Below are 11,991 nucleotides of genomic sequence, written 5' to 3' on the forward strand. Positions count from 1 at the left end.
GCCAACTGCTCAAAATCTGGAAGCTGCATAAGGAGCAACCATTTACCTTCCTGCAAGTCATCCACTGTTGTTTTCCTTGATGCAGATTTCCTGTGGAAGCAGCTTGCTGCCCTTTACCCCCTGATCTTGATCTCCTAGCTACTTCAAAGATTGTGTATGCCTCTAATTCTCTGTATTAAATAAATTTCTTTATTCAAAATGCCTAGAGAGGTTTCTGTTTCCCTGACTAAACTCTGACTGAAACTCTTGATATTTCTTCCAAACAATCTATATGTCTCCTATACTTCCAAACAATCTATATCCTTAGAGGGGTTCTCACTATGTTTTGCAGGCTGGATTTGAACTCCTGGGGTCAAGAGATCCTTCTGCCCCAGCCCCCTGGGTAGTGGAATTGGGGCAGGCACCACTGGGCCCAGCTCGTAATGTTTGTGATGCATCTCTTGTAAAAATAATATGATTAGATGTTTTTATATCTGTCATTCTTAAAGAATCATTTAGTCCATTTACATTTTGTTTACACACTAAATGATTTGGGTTTTTAAAAGTTATTGGAGTTTAAATCTATGATCTTATTTTATGCCTCCTATTTGTTCTGCATGTTCTATTTTTTCCTTTTCTTTCTTTTGGATTGATTACATATTTTTTCTCCTTCCATTTCTTCCACTCTGTGAGTTTGTAGTTTATATTCTGTGTTTCTGTTCTTTTAGTGATTGCCCCAGAAATCTAAGCATTTGTTCCTTACTTATCAAAATTTAAAGTTATTTGGGAAACTCTCATCCCTGACAATAGAAGGTCTTTAGAATCTTTTAAATATATTTACCTCCCACTAACTTATACCTTATTATTTATTTCAAATGTATCTTAAACTCATGTCATAATTATTTTGTAAAGTCATCATGTTCTTTCTTTTCACATCTTCCATCTCGGCTCACATTACTGATAAATATTTCAGTATTTCCTACAGTGAGGGCCTAAAGATGGCAAATTCTCAGATTTTCTTTCTTTCATTAATTCGAAAATGTTCTTATTTTGCCCTAATTTTTTTTTACTCTTTAATGAAAATGTATTTCATTTTCATATATGATTTATTGATGCAGGAAATCATCTCAGTTCTGAACAGCTCTACAAAATGTGGTTTACTTGGCCGGACGCAGTGGCTCACGCCTGTAATCCCAGCACTTTGGGAGGCTGAGATGGGTGGATCATGAGGTCAGGCGATTGAGACCATCCTGGCTAACACGGTGAAACTCTGTTTCTATTAAAAATACAAAAAAATTAGCCGGGCGTGGTGGTGGGCGCCTGTAGTCCCAGCTACTCGGGAGGCTGAGGCAGGAGAATGGTGTGAACCCGGGAGGCGGAGCTTGCAGTGAGTGGAGATCTCGCCACTGCACTCCAGCCTGGGCGACAGAGCGAGACTCCATCTCAAAAAAAAAAAAAAAATGTGGTTTACTTGACCCCAAAGGGTATAAGTAGGTTGAAATGAGCCAGGATTTCTGGTGATGCTGCAGGTTCCCTATAGAGTGTCTCTTATCTTTCCACCTGCTGATCACATCTTTCCTAAGCGTCTTCAGCAGAATTCATAAGGGTGGAGCTGAAGGATCATCTCTGAAAGGCCTGATTAAAATTTTCCACTAGCAAGCACATATGCACTGTTACAAATATATCATATCGTCTATGAATCTTTATTTAACAAAAATTCACTTTGAGTTGCTGCTCTACGCTCTCACTATATAACGTTTTATCATTACACTCCATGGCTTTCTGCTGTGCCGCAGGGCCTCAGATGACCAAGACTGGAACCAAACTGCTCTAGCACCAGAGGCCTTGCCATGTCCCATTACAGATACACATTGTACAAATGAGGTGTCTCTGTTCTCATGATGACTCTGTGAGGTACGACATTTCTCAAACACAATAGGTCACACAAAACAAACAATTGGCAAAGAAAATGCTTCAGAAAAGATGGTGAAGCATTATTTGGATGACAGAACCATGCAATCATTTTGCCAAACAGAAAACATATGTCTTTCCTAATATTCATCAAGATCAGTACAATGTGATAGAGATAAATATTTTATATTATGTACATACATACACACACACTTAAAAACAGCTAATATTTAAATAAGCAGTAGCAGGTTTTAAAAACATATGAACAAGTTTACTATTGGGAGCAAGATGTAAAACCAGGATTATATATTATAAGCATTATCCCATGCAGACCTTTTTCAGGATTGTGTATCTCCCAGAACATCTTAATGAACATGGCAAAAAAGAAAAAGAAAAGTTTTCAGTGAAAAAAGGTGGTTCATAGTTTAAAAGTCAAGTTTTACCACAAGAAACCAAGTTGGAGGTAAGGGTTGAGGAAGGTAGCAGCCAAAAATGACCACTGTAGTTCTGTTTTATTTTTTGTGTGTGTGGTTTGAGCAAGTGGTTGGCATTGTGCACTCAATTGAGGAGGCCCTGAAAGAGGGGAGGTTTGTCGGGGAGAGATAAAAACATGAATTCAGCTTGAAACATGGTGAATTTGAGACGCTTATCAGACATTCTAAGAGAGATGAAGGGTGGGCAACTGGATATGCCATCTGACATTAAGAAGCCTGGGCCGAGCACGGTGGCTCACGCCTGTAATTCCAGCACTATGGGAGTCCGAGGCAGGTGATCACCTGAGGGCAGGAGTTTGAGACGACCCTGGCCAACATGGTGAAACCCCGTCTCTACTGTAAATACAAAAACACTAGCTGGGCGTGGTGGTACATGCCTGTAGTCTCAGCTACTTGGGAGGCTGAGGCAGGAGAATTGCTTGAACCTTGGAGGTGGAGGCTGCAGTGAGCCGAGATTATGCCACTGCACTCCAGCCTGGGCAACAGAGTGAGACTCTGTCTCAAGAAAACAAAACAAAACAAAACAAAGAAACAAAAAAAAAAAAAAAAAAAGAAAGAAAGGAAAAGAAGCCTGGGTTCAGAGATAAATTTGAAAGTATCATGTACATGGTAATTAATACCAAGCAAATGGAGATCATGTAGGGATGAAACCCGCAGCTAAGGAATAGAAGAAAGCCTAAGGAAATGCCGGAAGAAACATTTAATGGAGAGAAGGTGAACCCAGCACAGGAGGCTGATGTAATTTCAGACTTATTCAGCCTACTCATGCAAAGAATTCCTGTAATACCTTTCACCCAGATCTCCCAAATGTTAATGTCTTACCACATTTGCTTTATTTTCTCTCTCTAGAAATCCGTTATTTTCTGAGCCATTTGAAAGTAAATTGCAGACATGATGTCCCTCTATCCCTCGATATTTAATGCATATTTTCTAAAAACAAGGACACATTCTTGTGTATTCTTATTAGAACAGTCACCAAAATGAGGAAATTGACATTGATATGATACTATCAGGCAATACAGTACAGACCAGTTGTCTTAATAATGTCCTTTAGAGCTGAAGAAAATTCCTGGGCAGGCAGTGTGCTCAGCTGCCACTTCTGTTTAGTCAGAGGAGTGCCTTTAGATGTGACACAAGTGCTGCCACTCCAAGGTTCCCTGACCCATCTCATGAGAATTTCAGCCAGAATTTTCTAACAAAAGATGCTTAGGCCCTTGGGGAGCTCTAAAGAGCTGTGATTCACCGAGAGTACAGTAGACCTAAGGTTAGTGAAGAGCGATCATTTTTGAGAGAAGCCTCTCACCAGATTTAAGAAGTGCCATTAGTGAAAGCAGCAGCTGCAGGAAAAGCAGCGGATACCAGCGTGATAGACAAGTGGGTGCCAGCAGCATGAAGCTGGGAGAGTCCTAGAGGGACACCATGTGACTCTGGGAAGTAGAAGGGGAAGTGTCACAGGCTTAGTCTTTGAGGAGAGGAAATCCCAAGATCCCATAACTTGGAAAGGCATCTGCAGCCAGCCTGAACATCTCTCCACCTGTGCCCCTGCAGCATGGTTTCTGCCAGAGTCACTGCCAAGAGGGTAGGGAAGCCATCAGCAACCTTTCCAAAGTACTTCCTTTCCCACCAAATAGGCTGGTCTACCATGGAGCTAAATGCAGTTCTCTTTGAGACAATGGAGGAGTTTGAATATGGACTGGGAATTAGATGGTATCAAGGGATTATTGCTAATCTTTTTATATGTGGTAAAGGCAAATGGAAACGTCCTTTTCTGGGGAGTTTACTATTCTCTCCACTTTTGTGTAGTTTGATGATTTTCATGTAAGAGAAGAAGAAAGAAACATAGGCCACATTCCCCAGTGTTTGGGTTCAAGGACAATATGAATGGTACATAATGTCATACCCCAAATCATCCTCGGCCGCAGCAGTCAAGCACTATCCCTTTGATGCTCTGACCTCAGTTTGGACTCCCTGACCCTCAGAAGCTGGGGAATAGCCTTAGTTCAAGGGTCTTGAGCCTTGTTTTGACTGTTAGTCCCCCAGGGTCTTATCACTGCTTCTCCCAGGAAGCCTCTTGAAATGTCAGGCAAACACAAGTCCTGAGGGCCCTGCCTGACCTGTCAGAGTTCTTCTGGTGAGTACACAGATTCTTTCAATCCCCTGAGACCCCTTACTGCACCACACAGCCATTTTAAACAGCTTTCAGCTCTCACTTGCTATTTGAATCTTAATTCAAATGTCAGCCCAGGAGAGCACGCTGAGCAGGCCCGTGACAAGCTCATGCCATCTGCATTAGTATTTTCCTCCATCATCTTGACAGTTGAGAGTTGGCAGTATTACAATTCAGACGGCACTCTGCGCTTGAAAGGAAAATTATAGTTTTTCAGAACGCAGCTGGTGTGCAAGTGAATAGGGTGAAGTTTCTTCTGTGAAGCCTTTTCCTCATTTTATGATATGAAAATAATAAAATGTAGATTCAGCATGTGATTCTTACTTTACAAGAACCACCAAAAGGCACAGAATTTTTGGGACAAAGGCAAACAAAGCATTCTGTTCCATAGTAATAATTTTAATAAAAAGCAAAAACAGCAAAACAGTCATTTATAAATGATTTCTTCTCTGTTGGAGAAGTTAACACTGTTATTGCTGTATAAACCACTTGGAAATGAGCTATTTTGGTGCCTAGTTAAGATGTATTCTTTTCAGCACATTTTCGTTTTGCCAGTTAGGCAGGAAAAACTACAGTCCACTTTCCTGGAGGGAATTTAGCTGAACTACTGCCCACAGGTGACAGTGAACTTTACAAATCACTCCAGTGAGTTTAGTAGCAAAGTAAACATCTTTCTCAAGTGTTAAAACCACAGAAGTTAGACAGAACAAGCAGAGAAGCAGTCTTTTAGGTGTTAAACTTCATGCCACTTGTGCACATTACACTAGGACACTTGCTTCCGAGAAATACAACACAAATGCTACCTGCCTGGAACTAAGATGTTTCAGTGCTCATGTGTATCAATTTCTTCTCTCTGTTGCCCAGCGGCAGTGGTGTGCTGACAAATGTTTAACAACCAGCTCTTGGGGAGGGGGGTCTTGATATAGAGTGTTTGCCAATCTCTGTGGTGTAAATACTCTCAATAGGGCCGATTCTCCAGCTACCGATGTGATGTCACTGAATGTTCAGGTTGGGAAGAGATGTGCAATAGCACACCATTACATTGTAGCACACCATACCAATACAATAGATGTCAGTATCCTCAAGAACATAGATAATAGTAAAATAATTAGGAAGTGATGAGTTTTGAGTATTTGTTACTGTTTTTAACATACTTTATTTAATTGCAGGTTAATATAATCTCTAATGGTCACTGTGGCTGTGTTTACCAACCAGCTTACAAAATTCCTGAAAATTGAACAATCCACTCTCATGGGCCAGTGCAAACCACTTCAGCACACCACTGGAACTCGGGACCTCAAGGTGGGACTAAGCAAACCAGGCTCCTGCCTAGTGCTGCCTCCACAGTGACCATTATCAGCTCTGCAGAATGATTAAGGGCCCCAGCTCTCCCCTTACAGATCAGTGTTCCTTCTAAATAGGAGATTATGGGAGTCCCACTCCGGATAGGCCGAGGACAGCAGAATTTTAGCGGCTTTATTGGTTAGTTCCATCTGATCTCAGGGCTGTCATCCCTGCCAAGTCCAGATGGTGCTGTCAGACTATCAGAGTTCCCCACACAGCCCCTCCTTCCCCCAGCCTTCTACACTCCCCTCACCCTCTATTTGACAGGTTTAATTCACGTCCCTGGCACCACCTCCTTCCATTTGATGCGAAGCCAGCAAACCTAATACAGGAAGAGCCAAAAAACCCAGGTGCTAAATCATCCAAGGTCAGGCTGCTTTCCAGGTCGGCTTTCCAGCCTCCCAGTTGTCTGAGGCAGTCTCTCCTCCAGGATTTTTCTTAGCCAAATACGTTCGCTAGATCTTGCACATAGCGTCATAAAATCTCAAGGATGGATGGGACCTTCTAGTCATTAGCCTGAACCACAGCATGCTTGAGCTGCCGCCAGCCCTGCCCCCAGCAGCTCTTTTTCCCAGCTGTAAAGCTGCTGTCTGCCAGCTTTTATCCCTTGGCACTGAGCCATGATCTCAAGAAGGCGACACTTGTGTTGCTCACAGTGGGGGAAGCAAGAGGAAAGGAACCTATGGAAAGCCAGGCATGTGGTTAAGTGCAACACATTCAAGTTTGTTTATGTATCACATTTATAGGTGACAAAATTAAGGTTTAACAAGTTGAAGTAAAGTGTCCCTGGGTCACACAAGCTTTGTTACCTGGATTTGAACTGGATCTGACTCAGACTAGTACCATTCACATTAGCCCACGCTGCCTTCCAAAAGGTGTGCCCCTGACAGCGAGTGGTGAATATGGTCATTGTGATGCCTGGCTTGTGCAGTGGGAATTAAAAATGCATCACCTTAAGAGATGGCACTCGAATTCCCCTTGAGGAGGGAACTGTCTTTGTCCAGGAAAATGCTTTTAATAAGCCACCCATGGTAAAAGGTGAAGTCATGACGGCAAGGGTGTTGGCAGGAATCAAATTATGAAAAGGAATGGCTATCCATCCGGTTGTATGTCAGAATATAAATGGATCTGCTCTGTCCCAAGGACAGGAGACAGGGACCAACCACGTGGAGTGGAAGGTGAGTGGAGATTCCTCCATAGTATATAAAAAGAACATTCTATAAATGGGGTGCCGAGTCTGCACTGTTGTAGCATCTGCCATTCCTTCCCACGTCACTGAGACACACGCAGGCACACACACTCACTTGCTTGAATTTTGCTATGTGGAAATGGGCGAGGGAACTGAGCTTCATGTCTCAGCTGATGCATTGCAGGGATAAGACGCTATTTAAAATGAGGTAGCAGAAGTGTGGAGTCAGCAGTGGCTGCAAAAATATGTCTTTGAGAAATCACAGAAATCTAGAGGTTCAGAAACAGAGCCCAGTTATCAGACCTCTCTGGATGTCAAGAGGCAGGGAGCCCTCAGCTGACATTTGGGTTACAATAGGGATGAAACTGTGCCTAATGTCTGGCTGCAAGGGGGACGCAGGGGACGCACTGTGGAACAGAAAGTGGGAGGAAACTTTTGACCTTGTTGCTGATTGAAACTGGAGCATGTGCATCAAACAGGATTTCTTCTTGGGTGTGCCTAATGCAGTAGGTTTAGGAGCTGCAAACCCTTGGGTTCCAGGACATTCTGCAGTGAGGGAACATCAGCCGAATTGGAGCCAAATAAGCTTTCAGTTAGCTTGGCATGGGCTTTCTTCCTCACATCCCACCACTGAAAGTGTGGGGTAGAGTTAAATGGTCTTGGCTGATCTAAAGATGGTGTGGGCCATGAGCCAGCTTGCATCATGGAAATATACATGCCTTTGGGGCTCTCACCTAGAAGCCATCCAAGTGCTGAACCCTTGACAGCTGGCACATCAACACCGTGTTGATCCAGAACAGAGGCTCATCAGAAGGGGAGGAGGCGGAGGGTAGGCCTAGGATGGGAGCACGTGCTAGATTCCAGGGAGGGATGGAGCTACCTCCGGCAGTATGCCGAAGTGGATGAGGAATCAGATTGCCTGAGTCCAGCCTTGCTATTGACTGGCAAGTGACCTGGAACTAAGTCACTGGAACTAAGATTCCCTATTTATAAAATAGGGGACTAGACTGGTCTCCAAAATGCTATTTCCATGGTCTCAAATGGGGCTCATAAGCGACTTTCTTAGTGTTGCCCTGGAGCCCCAGAGAACATGCACCTCACAGCAAAATTACCAAACCAGGTTGGAATGCCAGCACAGGGCTTGAGACAGTACATATTGGCACAGGAGCTGTACCTAGAGAAGGAAATGGAAAGGCTTAAAAGAAGAAAGTTTCCACATTCAGCCCTGTGGTTTTAGGAGGGAGGGCTGCAGAGTCTAGCCGTAGACCTGGAATGGAGGCATGATTTAGATTTAGGAAAAGATTAAAACAGTATATCCCTTAGAATAATCATCTTCCAGGTAACATTTTAAAGTAACAATCTGTACTGATCTTGAGTCTCAGAGGTAGAGTCAAAAATAGTCCCAGATCTATGAACATTCACTTTAGGGACAGTGACAAATATGGCTATTTTCAGGGGCCTTCCCAAGACATCCACTCAGACTAATGGCAAACAGGCTTACCTCCAGTTGCAAAGGAAAATATTAAACTGTAGTGACTTGACTAAGGTTGGATTTATTCTCTGACCTGACTCCTTAAACTGACCTGCTAAGGCTATGCCTGCACAGTACTGTGGTTCATTAGCCTCTGGGAGGGTCAGCTTTTATTTGGGTGGTCCTAAAACTCCCCAGCCAGCTGCTTACATCTTCCTCAGATTTGCATTCAGTGTTCTCAAGACCAGCATTCCTCAGGATTTAAAGAAGGGAGGAAGCACATCTCCCCCACTTCTCCAGGGTGGATGAAAATCCATGCATCTCATTATCTTTATGCAGAACAGCTTCAAAGACATCTACCTCTGATCAATACATATTCATGATTCTTTCATTAAAACAGCCCACAGAAGAGCCATTTTTTCCTCCTTCCTACTAGAATTCCAAATGATCCCAATTTTTTCTTTCTTTCACAAAACGATTCCAGACCTTTCCCTCTTCCCTTTCCCCCTCTCCTGGTCCCCGTGGTCATGGAATCTCCTTTTAGCTGGAAGCAATGGGCCTGAAATTGTAACACTAGTGGCTTAGGATCTACTGATATTGTTTCTGAGATCCTAAAGACCTAAAGCCCCAAATCCTCATTCTGGCAACCCCATACCCGATCAGAAAAACAGCATGAAGACATTTTCCCCAAGTGCCGAATCGTATATTCTGAGTGACTGAGCTATTGGCATTCAAGTTTTGACCAGTTTCAAGATGCTACTACCAGATAATGGGAAGACCATATACAGACACTGCAATCTATGTTACATAAGGAAGACTTTGTTAGTTGGTATACAAGAGTGGAGAGTTTCAGGTTATATATGATACATCCAGAAGGCTGTTTGAATACACAAAGAGCCTTATTCCTTTCAGGTCTTAAGTTTCCTTGGCTGGAAGTGAGGCCTCTTGAGAAGCTGCATTCCTTTCTCAGGGTCCCTACCACTGTTTGGTGTGCTAATGTCAAGAATGTATGGCCTTTTCTTTTTTTTTTTTTTTTTTTTTGAGATGGACTCTCGCTCTGTCACCCAGGCTGGAGTGCAGTAGCATAATCTCGGCTCACTGCAGCCTCCACCTCCAAGGTTCAAGCAATTCTCCTGCCTCAGCCTCCCAAGTAGCTGGGACTACAGATGCCCGCCACCATGCCCGACTAATTTTTTGTTCACTGTGTTAGCCAGAATGGTCTCGATCTCCTGACCTCGTGATCCGCCTGCCTCGGCCTCCCAAAGTGCTGAGATTACAGGCGTGAACCACCATGCCCGGCCTGGCCTTTTTCTTTAAGGAGTGATGGGAAACTGTTATAAAATCAGATGTGTGAATGAAACATGGAGACACAGAGTTCCTGTGATTGCACAAGGTCAGCTGTTCAAGCGGAGAACCAGAACCAGGCTCTGGCTCTGCACCCCATGTTCCTTTAGCAGGCCTGTGGCCAGCTGTGACAAGTATAGCCTGGCCACCTGGCTGAGGCTCACAGAGCCCACAGCCAGCATGGTATGGGAAATCCTGGATTGGGGCTGGTTGTGGTCCAGCTGTGATCCAGCTTTCTCCACTTCTAGACAGGGCTAGTGCCAGGCAATGAAGCCAATGACTACAGATGTCACTCACAGCTGGAAAATGGGCCTCCTTTGGCAAAGGAATCTGGAAGCACTCTCTAGCTGCTCTGCTCAGGCTGGGACCCTGCTAGCCTCCTTTTAGATGAAGTGGGGAGACTAGATTCACACCAAACAGTGGAAATGAGGGAATGCAGCTTCCAGACGATCATTACTTGGTTAAGTTTGCACAGAAAGTGTAACCAGTTCCAGTGAGAACAAACCTAAAGCTGTCCGTCTTTTAAAGCCACCCTGAGTGGTAAAGATAAGGTACATATCTTAACCTATATAAAGGTGAAGTATTATTTTTCAACTGTACAAGACACATTACTAGGGTTACAGTTCAGTGGCATGCAGCTTATATTGGACTGCATTTAAACTACAACTGTGTAGTGCGACATCTCCATTACATGGCACCAAACATTTGTCAATTGCACAACTATTACTTGGTGAGATCTGGTTTTAACTACAATACTTTAAAAGCCAATTTCTATTTAAATGTGTTACGAAAAAATGCAATAGCTTAACTTTATACACATTTTACATTTATGGCAGAGTAAGTACAGTAATTTCTGCACCCGAATGGGTAGTATTGCCTTTGAAGTAGTCACCTTGGGAAGATGTATGTTTATTCCAGTGAAGCTGACCTTACACAGAACATTCCTAGAACCCTCTTTAGAAACTGTCAACTTGTAAGGGTCTTCAGTGTTGGTAAATCTTTGTCCTTTAAGGGTAGATCTATTTTTTGAGGAATGATTTTTTTTTTAACAGCTAAAGAGCATTAGAAAATAAGTCTGCTAAATAAAATGGGTGATGAAGCTCAGGATTATCTTGGTGGGCAGGAGAAGGGGTTGGATAAAACACAAGGTCTGACTATAAAGTTGCGAGGCCTCTTGCCTTGCATGGCTTCAAAGGTAATCCCAAAGGGGAACCCTAAGTGTTCTTGGCACATGCAACATTAAGCAAATAACTCCAATTATGCTAACTCTTGAGTGCATATGTTCTAGTGTATTTGGTTAATAAGGTGGCTTTGTTCATTTTCAGTCATATTTCATATAAGCAGAAATGGAATACTCCATCTCTGTGATTTCTCCCAAGGGAAAGATCTCATCTACTGCTTAGAGAATTAAAATGAAAAGCACTTGGTGTCATGTCTACATTAGCGCCCCCCACAAAATGTGCAATGGGTAATTCCTGATACCTGAGTCTTCCCCGTTTGGAAAAGTGGGTAAGGACAGGTGTCTGGATCCTAGATAAAAGTAGAGTTTCAAGGGGACTGGAGTGTTTCCAATGGCTCCCATCTACTCAATAGACCTACAACACCCACTCATACAAGGAAACCTCCTACAGCCAAGCAGTACACAAAGTTTCAGTAGAGGAGGGGAAGAATGATGATCTCCAAGTAGCTTTCTATGGTAAAAACCCACTGGCTTCTGGATGACAAGTGAACAGAGTCCATTGAAAAGGAAAGTCCATGGTGTTAGATTCTAGTGCACGCTTAACAAATAAACTGAGTGGCCACTAGCTCATTGAAGTGCATTTCCAGCTGAGGCCAAAGGCAGCAAAGGTGCAAGAAGCTGCTAGAGCTGACATTAGTTGAAGCAGGGTCTATAAATTCAGAGTGGCAAAGCAATTTGTAGAAAGGCCCAGTTACAAAGCAGGACATTTGCCAACCTGTGAAGTCAAAGAACGTTCAATCTCACTTTCTACAAAGTGCTTCATTGAAAATGCTAATGAGGAAGCTCCCTAAAACACCATATCCTGAGTGTCAGAGAAATATGGTCAAGATGGTGATTGATGGGGAGCAGAGA

This window comes from Pongo pygmaeus, chromosome 1 (assembly GCF_028885625.2).
Source record: "Pongo pygmaeus isolate AG05252 chromosome 1, NHGRI_mPonPyg2-v2.0_pri, whole genome shotgun sequence".
NCBI lineage: Eukaryota > Metazoa > Chordata > Mammalia > Primates > Hominidae > Pongo > Pongo pygmaeus.